At 39.4% G+C, this 26,579-nt stretch overlaps 1 long non-coding RNA gene across 2 annotated transcripts in view; it reads right to left on the minus strand.

Moving 5' to 3' along the window:
- Positions 1–580: 580 nt before the first annotated feature.
- Positions 581–26,579, minus strand: part of LOC131279708 (uncharacterized) — a 119,410-nt gene continuing 93,411 nt past the window's right edge. For both annotated transcript variants that reach the window (XR_011649554.1, XR_009187122.1), the window contains exons 2-3: positions 4,026–4,173; positions 581–794 (exon numbers count right to left, since the gene is read on the minus strand). This is a non-coding gene — a long non-coding RNA (uncharacterized lncRNA). The remainder of the gene's footprint in view (positions 795–4,025; positions 4,174–26,579) is intronic.

The following is a 26,579-nucleotide window of genomic DNA, read 5'->3' on the forward strand; positions in this document are numbered from 1 at the left end:
CAACCACTAGCAATTTGTTTAGGGTGAAAGCAAGAGAAGAAGATAAGAGGAGGGAAAAAAATGCTGCCATTTGAATCCAGCAACCATGAAAGTAAGAAATTTTGGATGTTGAAGACTTTCAACAATGGTATTAACCTTTTAGGAAATAGTAGGGAGCTCTCACTTGAGAAGCTGGCCTCGCTTTGGTAACTTTTATGGCTTCCTTTTATGTCTAGGATTGTTTTGAACTCCTTAGCAGTAGAGGGAATGACACTCCAGTCTTAGTTCACTTTTCTTCAAAGACAGCTTGGACAAAAGACTTTGATGTCTGAAAGACAAAGATTCAAATCCTGGCTCCGGCACCTACCAAAATCAGCTTGGAAGCAAATGGTAATCTCTCTAAGCTCTCTTTCTTTATTCTAAGCAGGTTGATGGCTAAGGTATGTAAAGGTGCCTAGGGAACAATAGATACTCAACAAACAGCAGCAATTACATTACACATTGTTATGTAATAGACATAATTATACTACATATTGTTGTATATGTAATATAAATAATTGCATTGCATATTGTTATGCCATATAAAGAAAGATACAATTTTAAAGTTCTTTTTATTTTGGCTCCTTTTTACAAGTTGCAAAAACACATTGATGAAAAGACTACCCCATCTTTTATTTATATGTTTCAAATTTTTATAATTTTCTTTTTCGATAAAAGTTGATTGGGGGATGAAGAGTAGCAACTATATACTCGTGGGATTCTCCCAGTTCTTTCCCTCTTCTGCATCTCATGTTTATATCTCTAGAAGTGAAAACCTAAGACAAAGAGCACAGAAAGCATACACATGAAAAAAAAAAGACAGAAATTACCTTTTAGCAGACCCATTTTCCCACATTATCAGAGACTGCAAGCCTGATTTCCATACTTGATAAAATAGAGATTATAAACTCAAATGGAGTCTGAAATGGACCCTTTTCATATGGGTTGTAGCCACAACTCAGGGTGTCCCATAATCTACTCTGAATAGTCAAGCATTACACTTGAGGTCATTTTAAAACCAGAGATTCACACGTCACTTCCTAAACACTATTACGAGGTAACGACTGAGCGGACTTCAGAATCAAATAATTAACTGCAATATCATATAAAGAAATAGCCACACGAGAACCCTGTCGACACCTCCCAATGTTCTAAAACACTCAGCAGCAGACCAGAGAAGATGCATACGTGAGTAAACCTGTATGAAAATAGGAGTATAGGCCACACATCTACCAAATGCACCTTGGCTCTTTCAGTCAGAAAGGCTTTAGTGGTAAGGACGGGAAATGTATACTTTTCTTCCCAGCTCATAAAAGAACAGAGTATCAGAACTATTTAGACATTTACCAACCTAAACATGTCATTTTATATATAAGGAAACAGACTCAGGGAAATGAAGTGATTCGCCTCAACCATTTGTAGCAGAACCCAAGTCTCCTGGCTCTTTGACCTGTCAACCCCTTGTCACCGTCCTCTCTCCTATCCCCTCACACACTATCTAATACTGCTTCTCATCCTTTCTTGAAAGCCCCTCAAGACCCTTTGGTCTAGCAGACTTGCTAATAGGCCCCATGTGATCTCTATGTGCTAGCTGCTGTCGAAAACACTTAAATGTGATTACTTTGTGTGCTCAGGACTTATCTTAGTTTAGAAGAACTAATTCTGTTTTTGAAGGAGCCTAAGGCCATTTCCATGAAACCAAGGGCATGGAATCGCAGCAATACAGATTTGGAAGGCTCCACCCAGGCCATCTTAAAACTCTCCAGGGAAGGCAGACAGCCCACCCACCGCCGCTGTCTCTGATGGACGGCCACCCAGCCTTACTGCCAACACTTCCTTTGTTAATTTCAGGGGTAGTCGTGGTAGATTGAATTTTGCAACCCAACAAACAAACATGTTCCTAATCTCAGACCACCTTACTGCAGTTGTGAGCCCGTGTATAAATAGAGCCTACTGCCTGTGCTATTTTGAGTTGAGGTATGGCTCACCTAAATCAGGGTGGGTCTTAATCCCCATTACTGGAGGTCTTACAAAGAGAAAAACCAGAAACCAGAAGTCAGAGAAAGCCACAGGGAGGGGCCAGAAGCTGGAAGTCAGTGAAAATGTGAAATGAGTAAAGCAGACACAAGGAGAGAGAAATCCCCACATGGTAGGAGGCAGAGAGTCAAGTCAAGGAACCCCAAAGATTGCAGCAAGTCAGCTCTGGAATGCACAGAACTTCTGGGAGAAAGCATCATCTCGCTGACACCTTGATTTTGGACTTTTGACTAAGTCAGTAAATTCCTGTTTTTAAGCCAAAACCAGTTTGTGGTATTTGTGACAGAGGCTCTGGCAAACTAAGACAGTGGTCAAGCTCTAATTGTTAACAAGTACTTTCTAGGCTGAGCAAGATCTGCCTCCCTAATCATCCCCATTGTTCCTAGTTCTGTTCTGTGGAGCAACATCCCACAGAGACCTAAGTTTCTTCCTCTTCTAAAATTCAGGCCTTCAACTATACACAATCACCAAATCTCTCACAGTCTCCCTCCCCCAATGTTTTCCTTTCTCTATCTGATATACTCTTGAAGCTCTTTAAATGTTCTTCACAATTGCCCATATCCATCTTCCTTATCCTGCTTCCTAGAATGCAAGCTCCTTCAGGGCAGAGACTTTGTCCTCCTTATTTAACACTTCACCATTGTATCCCTAGCACCTAAAAAGGGGGTTGGCACTTAGAAAAAATTGTTGAATAAATACACGTTGAATGACTGAATCTCTGGTGCCTTCTGAAGAATATTCTGTAATTTGCAATGCCTTGTATCGCAACCTCCAGAGGAGATTTGACTAGTGTCTAGTACAGCAAGATCATTTCTCCCTTCTGTAGAAGCTTAGGAAACTAATTTTATAACCTAATGCCTCTGTACATAAAACTCTGTAAACTAGGAATGAGGAACTTCCTTGCTTTAAAGGGCTATTATTAACTCATTGCAGGAGAATTGTGTAAATATGCATGCAGACTCTAACAATCAGATTGATAAATAACCCTTCCAAGTTTGTGCTACCATTTCCATACTTACCTATCCAAGTAACCTGTGGTGATTTAAAAGATGGTAAATGGCCATCTGACTTAAAGAATTTCAGGAGATTTTAATGACATCAAGATATCTAGCTGAAACATAAGGGAGCTGGGGCAACAGACATCTCCATGCTGTCTCTGAAAATAGACAGTCTAACAAAGGTATACATAGGAAAGAGAAAGCCCCAATATTTTACAATTCCCTCCAAGTTTCACCCTACCACCATTATAATTGTGGGCAATGGACATAATGTTTTTGAAATGCCTCCTGAATTGTAATCCTTTATTGCTGAGTTGATTTCTCTCTTTAAATCTCAATGACCGCTGGGGATGAGTTATGACACTGTACTGTGAGGAGAATGTGGGGAAATCCCAATCAGATTGGAAGAGGGAGCAAAATAAAACCAAAGCTTGCCAGCACTAAGAAATGGCAGGGAGAAGAGAAGCAGACATCAGCAGATACCAACTATGCATACCAAGTCTTTTCTCCCTGCTTCCCCACACATCATGGGTCACATCCTGAGGAGATTATAATTAAAAACTTAGTTATAGGAAACTCCAAAGTCCAAGGATTAGTGCCAGCCCACTTTTCCAGGCTCCAAACCCCAGCAGATCTCTAGCCTTTGGGGCTAAGCCAAGTCCCCGCGGAGCAGGAGCAGTGGCACAGAGGTAGCACTGCGAGGAGGCCGTATGAACTAGAGGCTTAAATGAGGCTGTTTAAAGCAGAGGAGACTGATATCTTGTTAATTGGCCACTCTAAGTGTCCAGGAGACAGGGGCCTCATAAAGAAGACTCAGATCAATTATAGAACATAAAGACGCTCCTTTCTCCAGCACAGCTGTATGTGGTTTGAGTAAATTTTTTATCCCACTCCTAATCTATATAGTATGGTGGTTAAAGAAAACCATGTCAGGAGAGATGAAAGAAATCGGTCTGTCACTACAACTTTCACCTTTTACCAGGAGATTTTGGTTCCAGAAGCTCTCCTCTTGACTCTTCTGTGCGACTCTCACGACACTTTGCATCTTAGGTGCTGAGGTCTTTTTCCTCCTGTCACTGTCAACTCCATAGATCAGCACGAAGGGAGGGAGCAAAGCAATCTTGGAGAAAGAGAGAATGGGTTTATACTGAGCGGCTATGTTTAAAGCAGATAAACGAAGGCAAGAGATTCACTGCCGCCCTTCTTTAGGAGCACCCCTAACCATTCCCTCCCTCTCAAATAGGGGTCCCAGAATTGCACGCTCAGTTGCAATGGAAGCCACGCTCAATGATTCGGTGTTGTCTCTCGTTATAATTTTGGATGAGAGCATACAGAGCTTTCTGACTAAATAGTTTTCATTATTTTCACCCTTATTTACATGTGCATGTGCTGGTGCTGAATAAACAGACACAAGAGGGAGGGTCTAAGAGAAAGTACATATTGTAACCTTGTTTTGGAAAAGTGATTTCCTCTATGAGTTCATTCCCATCAACATCATCGAGTCACTTAAGCCACCTAATCCAAATGATCCTGCTCCACATCAAAGCAAAAGGGGCTATTTCAAGTCCCTTCTAGGCCCTCCATGTTCCCGCACTAAAAAACTCAGACGCAGCGTTAACTCCATTTTCACGCTCACAGTTTGGGATTCATGAGTCTGTTGTGTTCCTGAGCTGGATGGAAAGGGAAAAAACCCATGTTCATCCCTTCAAGCTGTCTGTAGTCATTATGTGATGCGATGTCTCACCCAGGTTGTGTAACAATATGTTGCATGGGGGCTACTAACAGGAAAACAAGTGAAGCTTTTCTGTACGCTGCGAGAATTGGTGAATATTCCCAATACAGAAAAAAAAAATAGGCAAGGGAGAATCAGAAAATATATAACTCTGTTTCTTGACAGATTGATACCCAAAGCAGGTTTCACAGATATACTAATTTTAGCAAATCCATCTTTGGAAATTTTTTATTTACAAAACTCATTGCGGCCTCCTTTTAATGTAATGAGATTTCATAATGAAGCCCAAATACAATCCAGTAGAGGAAGAGAGCTGGCAACACTGATTCTAACAAGCCTGACTAAAATCAATAATGCTGCTAGTTTCCTTGAAATCAGCCTGCACTGGCTCACAGAACCATGTTCTGCCCAGAACACAATATTAGCGGTTTATGTTACATTGGGAAGATTTCTTCTACAGGGGAAAAAGATAGAAACTTAAAGAAATGAAGAAATGTTATTAAATGTCTTTAAGCTTCAAATAACCATGAATTTGTTTGCTTCTCTCTTTTCTTCACTTATTGGTTTCTGTGGAAATAGCTTGATGATGTCCTTGGTACAGTTCATATCTCTGTGCCTATTTCTTTGCTGTCCTTATAACTGTCTCCTCTTCAGCTATCTAGGTACCTAATGAATCAGGGACTGCTTATGAGTATGACTTGAACCCAAGGTTGATGCTTAAGTTTTCATCAGTAGAGATATTCTTTCATACTAAGGCGTTGTCTGGTTAAAATGCCTACTCCCATAGTAGAGTTAGTGAGGCCTAAAACGGAAGAGCTAAGTTTTGATTGTGGAAAGTAAGGAAAGAAGCTTGGAAATCCACACATTGCTCAGAAGGAACTTGACAGAGGGCATTAAGTATCCAGGGAGGGTAAGTAGGAGCTAGGGCAGCTTAGCAGGGACAGAAAAACAAGCTGAGGGAGAGGAATGGGAGAAGGGGGAAATGAGACGGTAATTGGTCTTAATCACAATACTGAGCACATTCTACCCATCAAGAAACATTCCAATGCTTTGTATCTACTAACTCATGAAAGCCTTACAAAACCCTGTGGGGAAGACGTTATTATTGTCCTCATTTTACAAATGAGGTACCAAGGACCAGAGTCACAGTTGTGCTCAAGATCAACTCAGCTGGGCCATCCTCTAGGCCCTATCTTTTGCCCTCCCCTCTAAATGCAATTTCTTCACTAGGAGGCTCATTTAGTCTTCTAGTGTTAATGGTCACCTCCATGTTATTGACTTCTAATCCTTTATCTCTCTTCCTGATACAGGCTTCAGAGGCTCTGCGGAAAGAAACAATAAAATAGAGAACTCTTGCTGTCAAGTCCATATTCCTGATAAGATTTATAGGCATAGAGATTAAGTTTAAATAAAACTATATTAAACAAGTCATAAAGGGGGCTTTGTGGTTTGATGGACAATGGTTGGGGATGATTGAGAAATACATCAGCTGATTGTTTGTTTGGATAGATCCCTCAAACCTTGCATCTTAGTTAAAACCACCCAAAAAGACACATACCCTATTGCCCCCAAGGCTGCCTCTGAATCACTGTCCAGCTACATGGAATTCCTCAAAATACACAGCCCTTAGCAACTGCCCTGATTTTTAAGGTACTAAGTTTGCCTCTGATGCTTACCAGGGAGAAGAGGATTCAGTCTTAATCCCACCAAGCAGTGTAGCTGCAGGAATCTGAAATACCTCATGTTCATAAAATTTGAGTATGACCTCTCCATTGGAGTTACTATCCTGCTCCTTTTGGACCCGGTCCCCTGCCAATAGCCAGCTCACATCGTACTTCTGTCTGTGTACTTCGCCTCCCATGGAATTTATTTTTTGATGCATACTAGCACATTAAAATTGTTAGACAACCTTTTATGTGCACCAAACATGTTTCTCCAAATAAGCTCTGTTATGAAAACAATGACATCTTACATATTTTGGAGCAGCTGGAATGTATTTCCATTGGAGGTGCTCAAAAATTGTAAAGAGAGTGAGGCCAGGATCCTCAAACAGCATGATCAGTGAGTTCACTGATTATGATGATTGCCATCTATGTTGATATTAACACAGAGTTAAATATATAAGAAAAGTTATCTGGGTCCTGGACATTTCTCATAGTTTATTCTGGTTCAAATTCAATTAAACTTAGCACAGGGAAGTGTCAGAGTGAGAGAAAGTGTGATGCCAAATAGCCTAAGGGTACTCCTTTTTTTATTTCATTTTTAAGCATAAAATCAAATCAACGGATGCTAATTACATGCCTACTGTGAGTAAAGAAGTATGCACCAATAAATAGATATCCGAGAGGGCTGTCTTCTGTTAACCCAAACACCTTCCAGAGCAAAGGACTGGACATAAAGACAGAAAAATGGGCACCATATTCCATATATGCCTCAAAATCCTGGAATAAATTATTTAAATCTCTGAACCTCAGTGTTCTCTTCTTTTTTTCACATTGTACCTGAGCCTGAGAGGTGAAAGCAACTGGAGCCATCTTGCTTTCAAGTAGAGCCTGAGAATTAAGCCAACTCTGGAGTTCAAAGGGTAAAATAGTTACATTTGACACACCAGACTTATTGGTTTTTGCTATCTGGAAGAGCCTGTACGAGAGCCTGTGTTGTATGACAAGGGGAACTGTGAACCCTGGCACTGTGGCAGCCATTTTATGTCAACTAAGACACAAACCGAGGGTAAACCCAGTGTGCTGTGAGGATGGCAGAGCAGAAAGATGGCAAGTGCTCAGTTCTCGATGACAGCATAATGCTCTGGAACAACACAACAAGAACAAACTTCTTGTTGTATGAGACACTTTCCTTTGTGCTTAAAGCATTTTGATTTGCCTAATCCATGGCTTAACATTAGCCCAGAAAGCAGAAAAGAAAAAAATATATTTCCTATATGGAGTATTTCTCTTCCTTTGCTTTTACGTGTAAAAGATTGAATACTTAGAAGATGCAAATATACATCCGGAATTTTTTAAATGGGATGTAATAATAATTACATATTTCACAGAGGGGCATATGAGAATTAATGAGATGCAAATCTCAAAACGCTACAGAAATATTTCTTTTATTACCTTCCTTGTCCCACCATCAGACGCCCTTCCTTCCCTTTCTTCCCAACCAACACTCCTTCATTCAGATCTGCCTATTGTCAGGGCCTCGGTATCAGTAAGGCGGCACCGGCACCGGCACCGGCACCGGCACCGCAGAGCTTCCTTCAGAGGTGAGACAAGCAGCGATGCGAGGAAGCTAAGTGCTGTCAGTTGCGTTGGCTAGTGAGGAATATGCAGGTTAGCTGCTGCTTTCACAGTTTTGGAACCCTGTAGCTATTCACCCTGTTTATGTAACAGATGCCTAAAAGAAAAGAGAAGTCAGCTTTACAAGCAGAAGCCCATACTGAACAACTCTGAAGTGCGAACTCTAATGAAAGCCAAAAATAACAGAGTTCCCTTCTCCGTGACAAGAAAGGAGTATTAAAAATTCAGTCAACCAGAAACAATCAATTCAAAATGGCATAAATCTTCCTTTAACATTTTGCCATATTCCTGAATGTTTTTTTTCCTACGTTCATGCAGACATGATTGTGATGGAAAGCAAAATGGATGCTATTTCTAAACCAACGATAAGAAAATATCAGTAATATTCAAAACTTTGATTGGACTGAGCTACATACTATGTTTTCAGTGGAAGCCAAAGAAGGTTTGGTTGTATAGTAAAATATCAGTCACTTCAATGATAAGCAGTTTGTGGTCTTTTTATAAAAAATTTTCATCCCAGATATCCTAAGACCTAGGTCTCCCCCAAAATGGTGAGAATCTCAAAGATCCAACGTTAACCACATGTGAGCATATATACACACACAGCTATAAAAATATATCAATTTAATATTAAATGCCCATAAATTTTCTTTTCAATAAGACTATACTTAGAATTTGTATTTCTTATATTCAAAAATAATGTTTTAGATTACTAATGCATAAAAATATTGCAAGGAACTCTTTTTTGCCAGTGACCTGGAGATATTTGCTATTTAGTTTTATTGATAAGTGTAAAATATATAAAGTTCCATTGCATCTCCTTTTGCATCTTCCGGCCCAGGGTGATGGAAAGGCCCTTAGTTCTCTGGTTAAACTCTGTAAATGATATTTTGGTAGTATGTTCCTCTCCAAAGAAGTATACGCCAGCAACACTTAGCAGACTACCAAATTAATGTTAATAACTCTCTAAATATGTAAAGAGATGGTTATTTAAAAATTTTTGAATTGTATTTGTGAAATCAAAGTTTGTTCAACTTTGTGTCTATTCAGCAAAAAGTTCCCATTAGGCAGTAGAGACATGGTTCTTAAAAAGTTCTGGAGTGCCTTCCCAAGCCATTCAAAAATCTCAGGTATTTAGAATTACCATCTTTTTGCTTTGGAATGCTGCTTAAATGAGCAGAAATGTTAGTGTGACAAATGTCAGGAAATTTCATATTACTCAGAAGTGTGAAAAGGTCTGTGTGTATTTGTTTCAATAGACCCATTCTAGACACTGAGAGAGAGGTTTGAACTAGAAATTGATATTTTTGTTGAAGCTATAGGAATTGGAAAATGTTCACTGGGATGAAAGAAAAATTATTGTATCATCTCACACACACACACACACACAGAAGACCTGGTACTTCTCATTACTGTGGCTTGTGATGTATTGAAAATACGGTTTTTCATTATGGGAAATACCATGATGTCTGGACTGGTGTGCACTGGCTACTAGTGCCCTCTGCTGGACAGAATGAACATCTCCAGTACCTTCAGGGCTGAGGCTGAGCTATAAGTTTCCCTCGTTACAAACAATAAGGATGGATCGATAGTTCTCCCATTTCAGATGCTGTTGTTGTAGAACATGCAACACACAGCATCACCCCGAGGAAGAAAAATATCTTTCCAAACTGAAGACAAGATGCAGAGGCTCGTACCCACTACGGGATTCTATTAGGAGTAACAGTTTGCAACGAGAAAGCTCTGCTAGGGTTCCCTTTCTACTTACCCTTCCTGCCTTCTTTCCTCCTTTCAACAAGTTATATAATTAAATTCCTCACACTTTGTTCCGTGGGAACTCTTCCCTCACCGTATCCCTTTTTCTTCCTCTCTATATCTTGGGCATATGATCAAAAACATTTCTTTTAAAAACTATGTATGTTACAGTTGTAAAATGCAGCGATAAAGTGCCATTTCGAATCTAGACAGCAGCCTTGCCATTGCTCGCCTTAGAAGGCTCCAGTTTATCATAAATGATCAGTGACAGAGAGCGCAGAGTCAAAGCTGGAGAGTCATGAAAGACCTCCTCCTGGTGTCAAATGCTCTAGGGCCAGTTCAGACCCGCGGTCCAGCAGTAGGAAGCACAGTGGTGCACGCGTGCAAGGGCTCATGTGAGCAGTTCCTGGCACTCACACCCCCTGAGTTTGATTGTTGAATGGAAGGTTCAAACATATTTCCTCAACTCAAAGCAAAGCTAACCTGAAAACATAAATTGGCCCATTTAGGCTTCAACTTGACACAAATGTACAAAAAAAAGGTGTGTGTGGGGGGGAGTTCACAAACTTCAGGGAACCTGATTCAACCTTTTAGTTTTTTAAGAAGCCCAGAGGAAAGGGCCTTTATAGTTTTCAAAGGCCTGCACATTGCCTTGTCAATGGAAGAGTGCTGTTAATAAAAGCCCATCTCCCCATGACAGGGGCACCAACCCACTGTGCCTCAGAAGTCCCCAAATGTTCTGGCACAGTACCAACCTTTTCTGTGGGCTGAATTTAAACTCTCTCCAGTTAAACTGTGATGAGCAGAGTACCAGTTACTTCAGTTAGACAAATAGCCAACGCTGGAAATAATATTGAAAGAAACTCCAATGACGTGTATAGCCTTAGACATTGAAATTATGATGGCATCATGCCTTCCTCCAATTTGCAATAATAATTTCAAAAACTTATAGCCAGGATGCTAAAATATTTCATATGAACTTTGTACTTTGCTTGGATACATGTCAAAATGTTTGGAAAATGTCATATAGTCCTGCAATATCTACTAGCTGGTCTTATGAGTGTCAGCACTTTCAATGTCATTTGCCTTCTATAAATATCTAACATGCTTGAAGCTTCTCAACCATCATTTACTTTGTTCCTGGGGCTTTGTTTCCTCTCTGTGTAGGAACAGAATTTTTAAAATGTGTAATGTGTAGGCAATCCTAATACCATTGTTCTGTTTCTCATCCTTGGATCCCTCTTTGCCTTTTGTCATATCTAATACTGCCTTAATATGCAGAAATCAGACAAAAATGTCAAAAGAAGAAGAAAGCACCAGCAGAGTTTTACTATAAATTGAAATATTTCATATCTATAGTAAAAGGAAACTTTAATTTTAAAAATGCCAGAAATGGTTTAGTCAGTGTGAAAATGAAGATGTCATGACTAAATAGGAATTTGCAGTCCCTTAGCTGTCAATAATTAATAGATTATTTACACTGGCACACTCACATTTCCTGGCTTTCAAGATTCCATTTACACTTTGATCCTTTGCTCAGCAGCAAATTTAACATCATTGTGACCTTCTTCTGCCCAACACCATATACCCATCAGACTGGGGAGAGAGCATCATCTGATATGTGCATTTATTAAGGCAGCAAGCTCCAAATATTGGAAAAATGACAAATGCCAGTGTTTCCTATAATACACTGGAAGAGAAACAGATTGTTCTTAAGGAAAAATCAATTAGCAAACCTTCTCTATAATGCCTTTCTTAGGAGCCAAGATATTTGCATCCTATGGTGAAGTGTAGCTCTTAAAAGATTGTTTCTGATTAAAATCCTGCAGAACTGATAGCAAGTTCACAACAGTTATATAATGGTCCTAGTCATACACAAGAAAGCCTAATAAAGATACACAGTGTCTTGCCTAATTGCATTGCAAACAATAGTTTAAAATAATTGAAGTATCATTAGCATCATGATCCTTAAAAACCCTGGATTATGTTAAAAATTACATATTTATTGAAGAATATATTTTAAAAAGAAAATGGGGTGTCTAACAAAATTACATCCCCCCAAAAACACATTATAAAACTCCATAAGTCATATGAATGGGTAAAAAAAAAAATCAGCATGAAACCACTGAATCTTTAAAATGTGTAGTAATCAATGTGATAATATTAGTTGGCGAGGCACAAGACTGTTAGTGTGGAAAATCATTTTGAAGCTGATTTGCCCTTTGATGTTGATTCAGGTTTGCATATTAAAAGATTTTGAACTAGGCCAAAATAATGTGGAGCTCCAACATGCTGTAAAGATAAAAAGAACAGTGAGAAATACACACCGTAGCTGCTATGTAAACAAGATGTCAAGTATTATTTGTGGGTTTCTTCACTAGAAAGTGGTCGCACAGATAATGTGTCAACATTTGCATTAACGATAGTGCTATCAATAATGAAACTGCAGGATGAAGCTCTTGGTATCACATTTCAGGTTGAAATGTGTGGATGTGTAGCAAGAGAGGGTTTTATTTTACTGCTCCAAAAACAAAAGCTTCAATATTATAAATATGTTACAAGTATTTGTCTTCGTTGTGAGTAAGCAAATACCAAAGTTCCTTCCCACCGCCTCCTTTTAGGCCATTTTCATTCTGATGCACAGAAGGAACAAGGTTGTTTTTGTTTGTTTGTTTGTTTAAGAGTGTATGAGATAAAAGTGAAACGTACTGCTTTTGTGTCCATTTAGAAATTCTAAGCTATTTTTAACTGCTCTCCCTTAAGACTAGTCAGCAGGCTAAAGCCACTTTCAATTCCCTTGAAAGGCTCTGTAGAGAGAGGGCCTTTTTCTCAGCCAGTGTAGACTTGGTTTTATTGTTAATACTCTACTTTTTAGCATTTAATCAACAGTTAGGATAATAATAATATCCAGAAATTACTGCAGTGCAAGTATTTTTATATCTGTTATTATTAAATCATGACAACATACATCTTGAAAGGTGTTCTGACACTTCCCACCTAGAGGTTCACTCTCACTTGATATGATCCTAAAGAGTTAAAATGTATTTTACCTAGGAAATGAAGGGTTAGAAATAGGTCATCTCTAAGGCCCTCTTGAATGCTATGATTTTCATTCTTTTTTTCCTTCTTTATTTTCTTTTAAATGTTACATTAAAAAAATATGAGGTCCTCATATACCCCCCATCCCACCCACCCCACCCCTCCCACATCAACAACCTCTTCCATCATTGCGGCACATCCACTGCACCTGGCGAATACATTCTGGAGCACCGCTGCACCACATGGTCAGTGGTCCACATTGTAGTCCACACTCTCCCCCAGTCCACCCAGTGGGCCACGGCAGGGCACACAACGTCCAGCATCCATCCCTGCAGCACCACCTAGGACAATTTCATGATTTTAATTCCATACTCTTCATTTGTAAACCTCCAAACAAAATGCCTCCATAAAGGACTTTGAGAAACCCGTTTGCGTATTTTAACAGATTGCACTCTGAGAAAGTTCTTCCGCTGAGCTATCTTCTCTTCATCCTCTATCCCCAGTTAAGAATTAAAGAAATGTCTTAAGTCACCTTATTATTTACAAAGCCAGAAGGGGCTGCCTAGAACATTCCAAAGAAAGCCCTTTCTTCCAGCTGGGTGGAATCATGGGACTGCTACCTGATCTCCTTTACTTTTCTCTCCAAACCTGTGCATTTATTTGTCCTTTTCTCATCATGACTATTACTCACAGAGGGAAGAAGAGCTGAGCAGGTTTTTCCAGTCCAGGCTTCTTTCTTTCTGCAGAAAGTACATAGCTTTATTTATTGTGGTTGGTACTCGGTATTCCAGCAGATTACATTCTTTAAGCAATACCACAGCATAGCAATTTCCTTTGCAAAGTTCCTTGGCAGGAAACACCACCATGTGCTAACTTAGTCCCAGAAATAACTGCATATTGGACCATAGCAACGATTCTACACAATATACCTTAACTGTGCTTAAAGAAATGGGGATGCCAGGGAAATCACAAAGCATGAATGAAATTTGAAGCTTAGGATAACTTTCTACAGCAAGTTTCCATCCATATGGCAGTAATCTTGGTGGGGAAATTACCACTGCATTTTTAAAAAGACATCAACTGCTATCTCTCCAGAAGATTTTCTTTGCCTTGGAGGCAGAAAGATGAATGGCTAGTAATATTCTTTCTTATTAACCTGTTTCACAACACAAAATTATCTTTTTATCCCTGATCTATGTATTATACAGGGTTCTACCCTAATGCAAGAAACCCTTGGTGTTTCACGATGACTAGAGATAAATAGAAAAAAATATTGCATAAAGTTGATTTATTACCAGGCACCCCTACAATATTTAGACAACTAAAATAAACCTAAGAAGCATTCCATTTGTGACATGGGCCAACAGAAAGGTAAGGAGTTTCCACCAGAAGTGAATTCTCAGCTTGAGCTATGACCTCTGAAGAAATGAGATTTGTAATGTAAATGCTAATAGAGCCTTATCCGTGGCAGCTTGAACACACTGGTATGAAAACACAGAATAACAACCATCTTTTGGCTTCTCCGGTTTAGTTTTAATTACTGCAGAACAGCCTTCTCCTGCTTCTCTAGTCCTGCCTCTGTCAACACTCCACTCCGAATCTGGATTTTCTGAAGCTTATACAGTTGTAGTGTAGGCTCACTCTTTAGAAGTCTTTGTTTTGTGAGATTTTTAAAATCTCTCTTTTCAGCTGAATGCATGTAATTCCTTCCTACTATTTCTCATTTATTTACTCTTTCTTTAAATTTAGCCTAGAGAAATAGATATCAGTGCATTCAAAACACTAAGTTAATAAATTGCAGTTAGAAAAATGACTGTCTAAGGAAGCACATATCCTTATCTTGGGGCAGCCCAGTTTTGGAATCAGTATATGGGAGCATCTGAGAGCCTACATTCTCTGCATTTGAATGACGTTGGGTGCATACTATTATTTTTAAGAGTCTGCTTTTCTCCCTGCAAAGTCCTTTTACCCAAGCCTTTCAAGTCTCCTCCCTACTCTTTCTTTTCAACTTCCTTCATAGGTTTTTCTCTTTGTAATCTCATCAGTGTTTCTCAAAGTGTGGGATGCAGAAGTTTGGGAGTCACTGAGAGTCTTTCAGGGCTTATGCTAAGTCAAAACTATTTCTGTAATAATACTGAGACATTATTTACCATTTCCACTGTGTTGACATTTACACTGATGGTACAAAAGCAATGGTGGGTAAAACTTCTGGCATCTTAGTACAAATCAAGGCAGTGGTAGCCAAATATGCAGTGTAGTCATTGGATTTTTCGCTGCCACACACTTAACAGTAAAAAAAAAGTAATCCAGTTTCACTAAAGAATGTCCTCTATGAAAAGTAAAAAATTATTAATTTTATTAACACTAGACCAAGATTTCAGGAGGTCTGGGGGCTTGAATTGAAAAATTCAATTTATTATCTTTATTTTCTCTGGCCTCTGATGTTGAGTGTCATAAAACTATCTGACTGGCAAAAGGGTCCATGGAACAAAAAAGGTTAAGAACCCTAGACTCTTGAGTAGTCTTAAACAACCTAGACGGCCAAACGGAAGTATGCATAAAACACTTCTACTGCCTATAGTTGTACAAGAATTGCCTCAAGGAAAAGCACTTGTAAGATTGTTCAGGCTGTGAGCTGAACAAGCCACTTTATCGGTGGAATGCCAAATTTACTTGAAAGAGCAACTGACAAACTATGATTAATCAGTTTTGCATATTTGGAGAACATTTTCTCAAAAACAAATCAAGTGAACCCATCACTTCAAGGAAAGCAACTGCAATGTTTGTTGCCATTGATACAATTAAAGATATCAAGGGAAAATTGGAATTTTGAAAAACTCAGATCCACAACCATGAGCTTGACAGCTTCCCAATATTTAATGGCTTTTGGATGAGATTGGTGGAGATAAAAATGAATGCAGTTTTTTGATATTGTATAATGAAATGTGTCAACACTTGGAAAATCTGCATAACTCAGTGTACTTGTATTTGCAAATGACCATTCCACAACGCTACAAAAGTCATGGAAGGGCAAAAGATTTTAATGTAACAGCACAAGGAGTTCATTGATAATGGTTTCAGATTTGACATTGCAAGTAACCTTTAAGAAACAACTACTTGTAAAGTTTTGGTGTAGTGTCAAAGAAGAAAATCCACAATGATCTGAAATGGTTATTAAAATACCTCTTCCTTTTCTACTACATAGCTGTGTGAGAACAGATATTCTTCATATGTTTCAACCAACATATCAACATATCATATACCAACAGATTAAAAGCAGAAGCAAACTTGAAAATCCAGTTATCTTCTTTTGAATCAGATATTAAAGAAATTTACAAATATCTGTAATAATATCACTCCTCTTACTAGTCTTCTGGAAAATGTTACATTTTATAAACATATTTATGTAAGCATGGAGTAAGGTTTGTTATGGTGAGTTTGAATTAATAAATAAATATTTTTAAGATTTTCCATTTTAATTTCTAACAGATTAAAGGTAGATTGAGGAAACCCTCATAAAAAATTTGGGGGGTCCTCAATAATTTTTAAAAATGTAAAAGGGGAGGGGAATGGATGCCTCAAGTAAGTGGTTGAGTGCCTGCTTCCCATGTACAAAGTCCTGGGCTTAATACCTGGTACTTCCTAAAAAACAAACAAAATCCAACTCTAATTGGGGAGCTGATGTAGCTCAGTGGTTGATTGCTGAGTGCCCGCTTCCCATGTACACGGTCAATACCTGTAAAAGGGTCCTTCAGTCAAACAATCAAAGAACAACTGATCTGCACCAACTCACTGCCATTGTATATTGAACTGCTTATTGCTAATGGAGACTCATGGAGCTCATCTTCCTTTAGACCAGCATCCTTAACCTGAATGAGTTTTAGAGAGTTCACAAACACCCTGAAATCTGGCAGAATTTCACATAAATGTATTTTTTCTGGAACGAGGGATTTCATCAGATTCTCTATAAACCTCCAGAAAACACAGCTTTTTGTTGAAGCCAAGGCACATGCCTTCTCCAAACTGCACAAACACTGTGGCACCATGGTCACCGGCACAGAAGTCACTGGCCCCCTGATGTTGGGAAAGAACAACCTAATTCGACCAAATTAAAAGTAAACTGATCACCTGTTCTCATTCTGTGCAGAACCCAATAGCAGGAGCTCGAGGGTAAGGACAAGATAAACATAAGACATTTCCCACCATAGGTTTCTCTTCTTTTAGCTTTCCCCATTCGCCAAGATGGGTTAGATGCCTTTCCTCTTACTTCTAATCCCCTTTCTATATCACCATCTCTGCACTTGCCACAGTGCAGTATAATTTCATATGCTTCAGCCAAAATAATGTATCTCAAGAGATTGAAAGCAGGAGCAGTCTTGAGAATTCATTTGTCTTCTATTGAGCGAGAAATTAAGAGAGATTGACAAAATATAAGATAATATCACAATTCTCACTCCCCTGCTATACTGAGATCCCCCTGAGAGCAGGAACTATGCTGGCTGGTCTTTGCTTCTGTGACGCCTGGCTTAGTGCCTGAGACCTAAGAAATGCTCAATTGTCATCATTTTTAATGCAGTGTGTTTATACTCTGAAAGAAGGAAGTTGACATAATTTGAAAACTGTTATAGAAATAGAAGTGGGTAAGAGCACAGGGCCTGAATCCAGAATGTCTCGATTGCAAGCCTAGGCTCTGTCATTTAGTATCTGAGTGACCTGGGCAAACTCCTTGTCCTCTCTGAAGTTCAGTTTCCTCATCTGTAAAACAGGATTGGTAATAGTGTCCACTCGATAGCATTGTGATGAGATTGAAGGAGAGGCTGGGAGGTCCAAGATGGCAGAGCAGGGAGCAGCAGGCTACACTCTTCCACCAGAACCTGAGGGAAGGTGGGAAGTTTACCCGGTAGAAGGAAAACCGCAGGGCCACGGGGGCAATCCGCGAGGGCAGCTCGAGAGGAGGGAATCCTTTTGGCAGGGCGAGATGGAAGCTGTGGGAGCTAGGGCAGGCAAGCCAGCTCCCTGCCAGCCCGAGAGGGAGAGAAGTCACTGCGCGACCAGGTGCCTCCTGGTGCCCTGCAGGTGCTCGAGGTGGGGGAGCTCGGGGCAAACGTGTGGGGGCAAACGTGTGGGAATCGGCACCCAGCTGGCTCTGGGGGAGAGAGGCGTGGAGAGGAAAGGGAGGTAGAGCCAGTGGTCCCGATTTCAAAAAGGAGAGACGCCAGCAGGTGCTGGGAGGGGAGGAGGGCGCGGGCCAGGCAGGCTGTGGCACCCACCCGCCCTGGGAGAGGGAGAGGACCTGGGTCAGTGAGTGGGTGGGCGGCCAGGCCCCCACGGCCCGGTGAGAGGGGACAGAGGGGAGCGGGAGCGGAAGCCGGCGAGCTGTCAGGCCCCAGGCGGGCCTGAGGGAAATTGGGGCCGGGGGAGGCAGCCAGCGGCTGTCAGGGGCCCGACCACCCAGAAGAGAAGGGCGCCCAGCGCCAGAGCCCGCAGGCTCCCGGGGGCAGCGAGGCTGTGGCACAGCAGCCGCATGGCAGGGAGCATAGACTCAGATTTTCCTTTAGTTTTTTTTATTTTAATTTTTAAAAATTTTTCTTTATTCTTTAATCTTTCCGCTACATCCAGGTAACTTACTTAGGAGGGTGGGCCACAGGGTGATTGGTGAGCACCAGCAGCTTGATATGGTTGCTAGCGACCTGAGAGGGAGGGCTATTTTTACTGTTTGTTTTTCACTTTGCTTCTATTTTTTTTCCTTTTTTTTCCTTTTGTCTCCTTATTTTTAAAATTTCTTTTCTTTCTTTCATTTTTACCTCTTCCATTGCTTTTCTTTCATTCAACCTTCTCTTGTTTGGCCTTCATTTTTTTTCTTCTCTTCTCATCTCTGGTCTTTTATTTTATTTTTTCTTGTTTATTTTTTTATCTCCCACCTTTTTCATTCTTAGTCCTTTTTATTTTTTTTATGATTTTTCACTCTTATTACTTATTTTTTTTCCTAGCTCTTTTATGGTTCCTTTACCACCTTTTGTTCTTCTTTTTTTCCCTTTTTTATGGTTTTAATATTCTTTCAGGGGAACATGGACAACTACAAGGATATATAGTAAGTGGAAACAAGTGTCAAAGAGGACCCTTAACACAAAACAAAATGAAACAATCTCCATAAAAATTACAACAGCATTTTTTATTGAACTGGAAACGCCAATTATGAAATTTATTTGGAAGAGCAATGGGCCCTGAAGAGCCAAGACATATTGAAAAAGAAAAACAAACTTGGAGGACTCACATCTGACTTTAAAGCACAGTATAAAGCTACTGTGTTCAAAATTTACATGGTATTGGCACAAAGATAGACGTACAGACCAATGGAACTAAAGGGAAAGTTCTGATATAGATCCATGCATATATGGCCCATTGGTACTCGACAAGGCCACCAAGCCCACTCAACTGAGAAAGAATAGCCTCTTCAATAATGGTGCTGGGAGAACTGGATTTACATATTGAAAAGAATGAAAGAAGATCACCATCTCATGCCTTTTACAAAAATCTATTCAAGATGGATCAAAGATCTAAATATAAGAGCCAAAACCAGAAAGTTCCTAGAAGATAACGTAGGGAAGCATCTCTAAGATCTTGTAGTAGGAAATGGGTTCATAAACTTTACACCCGAAGTGTAAGGAACGAAAGAAAAAAAATAGAAAAATGGTACCTCCTCAAAATTAAAAGCTTTTGTGCTTCAAAGGAGTTTGTTAAGAAAGTGAAAAGGCAGCCTACTCAATGGGAGAAAATATTTAGTAAGCATTTATTCAATAAGGGCCTAATATCCAGCCTATATAATGAACTACTATACCTTGATAATAAAAAGACAAAAAACCCATTTAAAAAGTGGGTAAGAGATTTGAACGGATACTTTCACAAAGAAGAAATACAAATGACTAAAAAGCACATGAAAAGATGCTCATCAACATTAGCAATTAAGGAAATACAAATCAAAACTATAATGAGATATCATCTTATCCCTGTTAGACTGGCAACTATTAAAAAACAGACAACTAAAGTTTTGGAGAGGATGTGGAAGAAAGGAAACACTCATTCACTGTTGGTGGGAATGTAGAATGGTGCAGCCATTGTGGAGGATGGTCTGGCTGTACCTCAGGAAGCTAACTAGAAGCTAGAATTGCCTTATGATCCAGCAATCACAATATGAGTAACGTACCCAGGAGAACTGGAAGCAGGGACATGAACAGATATATACATACCAATGTTCATAGCAGCAATTATTCACTATTGCCAAAAGCTGGAAGCAACCCAAGTGTCCATCAACAGAAGAATGGATAAGCAAAATGTGGTATATGCATACAATGAAATATTACTCAGCTGTAAGAAGGAATGAAGTTTTGACACACATGACAACATGGAAGAATCTCGAAGATCTTAAGTTGAGTGAAGTAAGCCTGCATGACCTCACTGATATGAACTAAACATATTGAGCAGACTCAGAGAGATAGAATCTGGAAGATAGGTTACTAGGAGGCAGAAAGGGAGTAGAGTGGTGAGCCAATGCTCAATCTGGACAGAAGCTATGATAAGGTAGAATGGGGTGGTTTGGCAGTGAATGGGGGTGATGGTGGTACAGGGATGTGAGTGGGGTTGAAGGTGTTGGCTTGTGAGGGTGAGCAGTGTTGGGGAGGTGGGTTGGACTATTCAAGAAACTGGGGGAAGGCTGGAGGAAGGAACTGGTGAACTCTGTAGAGGTGGAGGTCTGTGGCTGAAAACAGAATTGTGGGAATGTTCTTTTGGCAAATACAGTAAGTGAGGGTCACTAGTACAGGGTTTCAGTGGCGGGAGAATGTGTGGGAAAGGATGCACCTGGAGCATGTTTCTATGGAATATGAATGTGTTCATCTTGTCATAGGGTGTTATTTCAGTGGGAGGAGGCCTCACAATAAGCAACAAAATATTAAATTCCCATCCAGGGATTCCTGTTATGTTCTCTAATAGAGGGTCAAGAATCTCTAGAGTATGTAGGCAGTGCTTAATAAAGGATAACAAACCAATATTTCAAGCCCTCAATACTAATGCATGTAACTATGAGCCTCATTCTTGTAAAATTAAAACAGCCTAATAATAGCTATTGCCCAAGAGTTACCTCCTGAAAACCTCCTTATTACTCAAATGTGACCTCTCTCTAAGCCAAACTCAGCAAATAAAATCACTACTTTCCCCACAGCATGGGACATTACTCCTGGATATAAGCCTCTCTGGCACCAATGGATTAATACCAAGTACCAACCAGTGATGAATTGGGGAAAAAATCTTGACTGAAAGGGGGAAACATAAAATGCAAAAGTGTTTTTGTGGCTAGGAGATTCCAAAATGAGTCAGGAAGTCATTTCAAAGGTTACACTTATGCATGTCTCAGGCAGTCACCCAATCCTTTGAAATCAGCACCTTGTTGGTAGGCCTTACCTTGAAACACATGACAACCTATTTCTCCAATGTAATAGAGTCAGGCTCGTTTACAATTTTCCTGCACATGGTTCTTCTGCCCCTTTTATTTGAGCCTATAATTAGCACTATACCCGTCAAAATATATGTCTCAGAGACTTAAATCTTCGGTCTGTTCATAAGCTGGTTGAGCCTTGAATCTCAGAAGTGCTGAGCCAACACCTACTCTCCAGATCATTGGACTTGCCCAATACAACTAACAAAAGGATGACGATCGACAATGCCCATCCCAAAAAACGCAGTTATCTACAACTGCAAGCAAAACAGTCCCTTCCATCTGCCCCTTAAGATCTAAGTCTTCTCTCAATCTGAGGCAAAGTGGACATCACCACCCCCAAATCCTCAAGTTTGAGGAATGAACACATAAGGGGGAAATGCAACCATGGGCAAAGCAAACTTATTAATATTGTAGTATCGAAAGTACTGGAAGAATTGTTATAAACATGGTGGTTACCAGAGGTTCTGAGGGGAGGGGGAAGGAATAATAGGAGGAACAAAGGGCATTTTTAGGGCTTTGGGATTAAGTGTAAACCACAATGTAAACTATAGACCTGGGTTAGTAGCAATGCTTCAATATTTATTCATCAATTGTAACAAATGTCCCACACAATTTTAAGATGTTATTAAGTGGGGAAGAGTGGGAGGTGGAGGGATGGGGTATATGGGAATCCCTTATACTTTCAGTGTAACTTTTCTGTAATCTAAAACATCTTTAAAAAATGAAGTTTATTGTATTAAGAAAGGAAAAAAGAGATTCTTGTACAAGGCTTAAAACAGCACTTACCTGTAGGGAGAGCTCTATAATTAAGATGAAGTCATCCATATCTGAATAAATATGAGGAAGCTTTCATCGGAGGACAGCATATAAGTGAAGTGCATTTTAATACAATACCATTTTAATTATCATTAATATCCTTACACTTGTTTGAGGACAAATCTAAAGCAGCTGATGTCAAGGTAGCTATCAGGGGTTCAGCAACTTTTCATTTTATACCCAGTTAATCTCTGGTAACTTTTCTCTTTGAGTGATACACTACAGCATGGTAAGGCATTGTGCAGTATTAAATGTTATGCATAAATAGGTACCTAATGGTGGGTTTAAGGACGTTGCAGCAGTCCAAGTTCTTTAATTTTCCTGATTATAACTGCATTTGCATAATGTATGAATTCAAACATTATTGCTGTTAAATAATGCATAAATATTCTCCCATGCCGAAATATGTCTATTTCCTCTTCATGAATTCTGTTGAGTGTATCGTTCAGTTGTTGTTCTATTTAAAATGTACTTAGAGATCTGCATACATCAGAACCATGACTCGGGTAAATGTCATAGCCAGAAGAATGAGCATACACACAACTGTAAATGAAGTATACATTATTAAATGTGCCAGGTTTTCCTTCAGGGTGCATTCTCTTCAGAATCTAATGTTAATATTTTAGAAACAGCAAATACTTCCTCGATCACCTGATAATCAAAAGGGATTTACATGTGTAATAAGTCTTTCCTGGAAGGCCTTAGAAAGAAAAAGGTGTTTTTCTTTGTTTTGTTATGTTTTTCCAAGGCTAAATATAAATATGAACATGATCATAGACTTTAGAGATTTTCTTGCGTACTAGGAAATACTATCTAAATTATTAGAGGCAATGATAATTGGTATGAATTCCCACTTCAACTTTACAGCTTTAAATATTCCATTTAATGCAGTCTCAATGATTCTCTTATGGAAACCACAGCTGCTGCTTTGTTTTTTAAAATACGTGTTTAAAACAAAATATGAGTGTTTATTTCTAACTATATTGTCTCCCTTTCTTTTCCAAATGGATAGCGTGCCTTTTAAATTCCCTTCTACTTGTGAACAAAATATAGCCTAGGACTTCATTTAGAATCCAATGTAGTAGATTCTCTTGTCTTAGTCTATTTTCTATTTGCTGGTACTGTGAAATAATCAACTGATCAAAACAGACCACATTTTAAAGATTGTATTTTATTTTATGATTTGCCATTATGATGCCAAAAGATGTCTATCCCTGAGTTATGATTGCCGTAATGTTACCCACACACATGCAATCACACACACATATGAAAAGAGCCTATTTTCTCCATCAAATGGATTTTCTGTCACTTCCCTATTCTATCCTTTGCTTACTACTGCTGATAAAACGGCACAGTGCATTCGGATGTCTAATAAACAGATGTGCCTTTAAAAGAATGTATTTTTAATTCTAAGTGTTTCATTATAAGCAAAAGATAGCTCTGAAATGCATCACATGAACTTCAACTCTCAAATGGGCAATACATTTTATTCTAAAATTGAGTTACCTGTGCAATAAACACAATAAAATGGATTGTGCTACTGCATATCTGTTTCACACATGGAGCTCCCAAAATAATATTTGCTAAAGAAATCAGTTTCATGTACAACAAGGCTGTTCATTGCATTTTTCCCACTTTGCCATAGATTGCATGTCCTGGAGCCATCAATACTTGAGATAAGAGCAGCAGAGCCCTAGAACTGGGCACTTTGGACTTAGAGAATGTAAACTTTCAGCACAAAAACTTGAGCCAAATTTGCTTCTTTCTTAACCTCCTTAATGACCAATTTTAAAGCCCAAAGGAGCAACTGATTTAAAAAAACAAAACCAATAGAAAGCAGACCACTGTGCGTGGAGATCCAAGATCTTTCATTGGAGTGATTATGGTTACAATTCATTCCTTTACCCTCTCAGTTTATACCTGTTGGCAATGTTGGGCTAGCTAAATCTTAGAAAATAAAGGGAGTTGCCTAAAGCAACCTTTCCAAAAAATTATACTATCTCCAATGGAAAAGAAAGTTTATAAGCACTTCAACCTAAATTCTGAAATTTTCAGTCCAACTACGGTCACTTTTCCTTGGTCTCAAAAGAAGTAAAAGCAAAGAGAGAGTCCAGGGTGCACACAGTAGAAGGGAGAGTGAGACACTGCTCAGAAACCATAGGCCAGCCAAGACTGCAGGAGCCATAGTAACACTGGAGGGTGCACCATCCCTGGTCCTAGAAAGCCTGTAAATTTGGCTTTCAGCCCCAGGGGAAGAACAGACCCAATACACTCCACGCTTTCCTTCAGTTCCACCCTACAACCCCCAAGCTTTACACTGCCCAAAGAATTCTGCCTGGGAACTACAGCTTTTTACTTTGATCTACCTTAAGAATAGAGTCAAGGAACCAAATGGCAAAAAAATTTTGATAGCATACTTGTTTTATTGAAGCATATTAAACATTGTAAATAAAGATGCAACTCAAGTTTATCCATGGGAAAGCTAGAGCAACGCTGGAGAAATGTCATTTCTATAAATCTTACATATTGGTTGTTTCTAGAACCTTTCAGCTATTTTATAGGTCTCCGCCCAAGAATCCTGTCTGATGCCTTTGTCTTTACCTTGCACAGTCCCTGAGCCAAAAGAACTTATTAGTACAGTAAACATTTTGAAGGACACTGTATTTCCTCAAGGTGCTAGAAAACCACCCATCACATGGGGGTCTATTTATTGCAAAATTGCTCTGTGAAGCCATAATATTACATCAGGCCCTAACGTCATCCTCATCACCTGCACGGACAAGTATCTGTGACTCAAGATCTTGGGAAAATCGAAACCCTGGAGACACTTGTACTCGCCATGGTATCTGCCCTATAACCCCAAATATAAGTACAATTTCTAGCTCCTGATCATGTAGGCAGTTTCTCAAAGGCTGAGACAAAGAAGTGTTTAATCAGAAAACACATTAACTAATTGGTGAGGCCTATTCTAAAAATCCCTCTAATTACTCTGTGGTGTCAAAAAAAAGAGCCTGTCAGGAGAGTATCAGCGTTACAACCATGACAGCGAAAAGCAACATTTGGAAGTCCTCCTCTCCTGGGCCTTTTCTTTGATTTCTGCCTTTAATACTGATAAGAAGTGACAGTAGTTGGATAAAACAATCAAAACTTGAGTTGAAGAGCTTATAAACCTTCTGACACTTCAATAAACCAAAAGCCGATATGAAACTAGCAAAACGGTTTTATTTTAACTCCAGCTAGCCACACACCACAGACATGACATCCATTTGCAGAGCTCCGAGCTATCTCCTTGATATAATATTTTACTAACTCTCATTTCACATCTTTTAAATAAGAAATAAATGCTAAATTCTACCAAGAGAAATAAAATCTTTTATAATCTTTTAGACAGTTGTTGTCATCCCTCAGGAGAGCTTTATGCCTGCTGCTAAATGTCTACAAATCAATATTTAATATTTTGAAACATGAAGTCTTAATTATCCATCTCCCTTTTAAGCATGAAACCCACACTGAGTGAAAATAAAACCATTTGTTGCTGATGGATTGATTGCCACTTATTAGCACTCTTTTGATCTGCAGGTCAGATTACAGAGATTCATTCCAAACACATACTATACCTTATCCTTTATGCCTATGTATGAACAAATAGAGTAGACTACATTAACTCCAAGCCGTGTAAAGATATTTTTCACTTTGCTTCGTTGGACTAATGCAGACGAATTTAAAGTAAAAAAAAGGACAGAAGGAAATGATTTTCATGTCATAACTCTTTTATACCCCAGACAGACTTTTTATTTTTAGGTACAATAACAATACAAATTCTAATGGCCTACGACAAACCGGGACATAAAAGAGGGTTACGCATAGCCTTCAATACTAAAGAGGAAAAGGGAAAAAAATGTGATCTTGGTCAATTGTGCAATATCATAATAGCTCCAATTAAGAAGGGGGTGGGGGATGCATGGGCTTCTGCATGCTTCTGAGGACCCTAAACTGCCTGCATTTGATCAGAAACCTTCACCACAGCAGACATCTGAACTCAGAGGAGGGAGATCTTCTGCCTCTGGGACTGAAGGGGCCACAATTAGATTGGCTATATCCCAGCTTGCTTTGGATGTGTTTGTCTAGAGCACAGTGGCTGCTTTCTGAAATGGAACCCAAGTCAAGAAACAAGATGACTTAATTGAGAGCTGGTGAGTTGAGCAGACACAGGGACAAATAGATGGTGCAGATTGGTCCTAAATTCATCTGGGAAGAGAGGGGCAGGAGTGTTTAAAGGCCTTTCTCAAGGATATCTTCCTTGTTTAGCCCTCTTCGTCTACTGTTAACGCTGTTTGCCCCTCTCTCCATTTAAGTAAGCTACATGCCTAGTGGAATAGCGGGATTGCATT

The sequence above is a fragment of the Dasypus novemcinctus genome, chromosome 9, assembly GCF_030445035.2.
Source record: "Dasypus novemcinctus isolate mDasNov1 chromosome 9, mDasNov1.1.hap2, whole genome shotgun sequence".
In the NCBI taxonomy this organism is placed as follows: domain Eukaryota; kingdom Metazoa; phylum Chordata; class Mammalia; order Cingulata; family Dasypodidae; genus Dasypus; species Dasypus novemcinctus.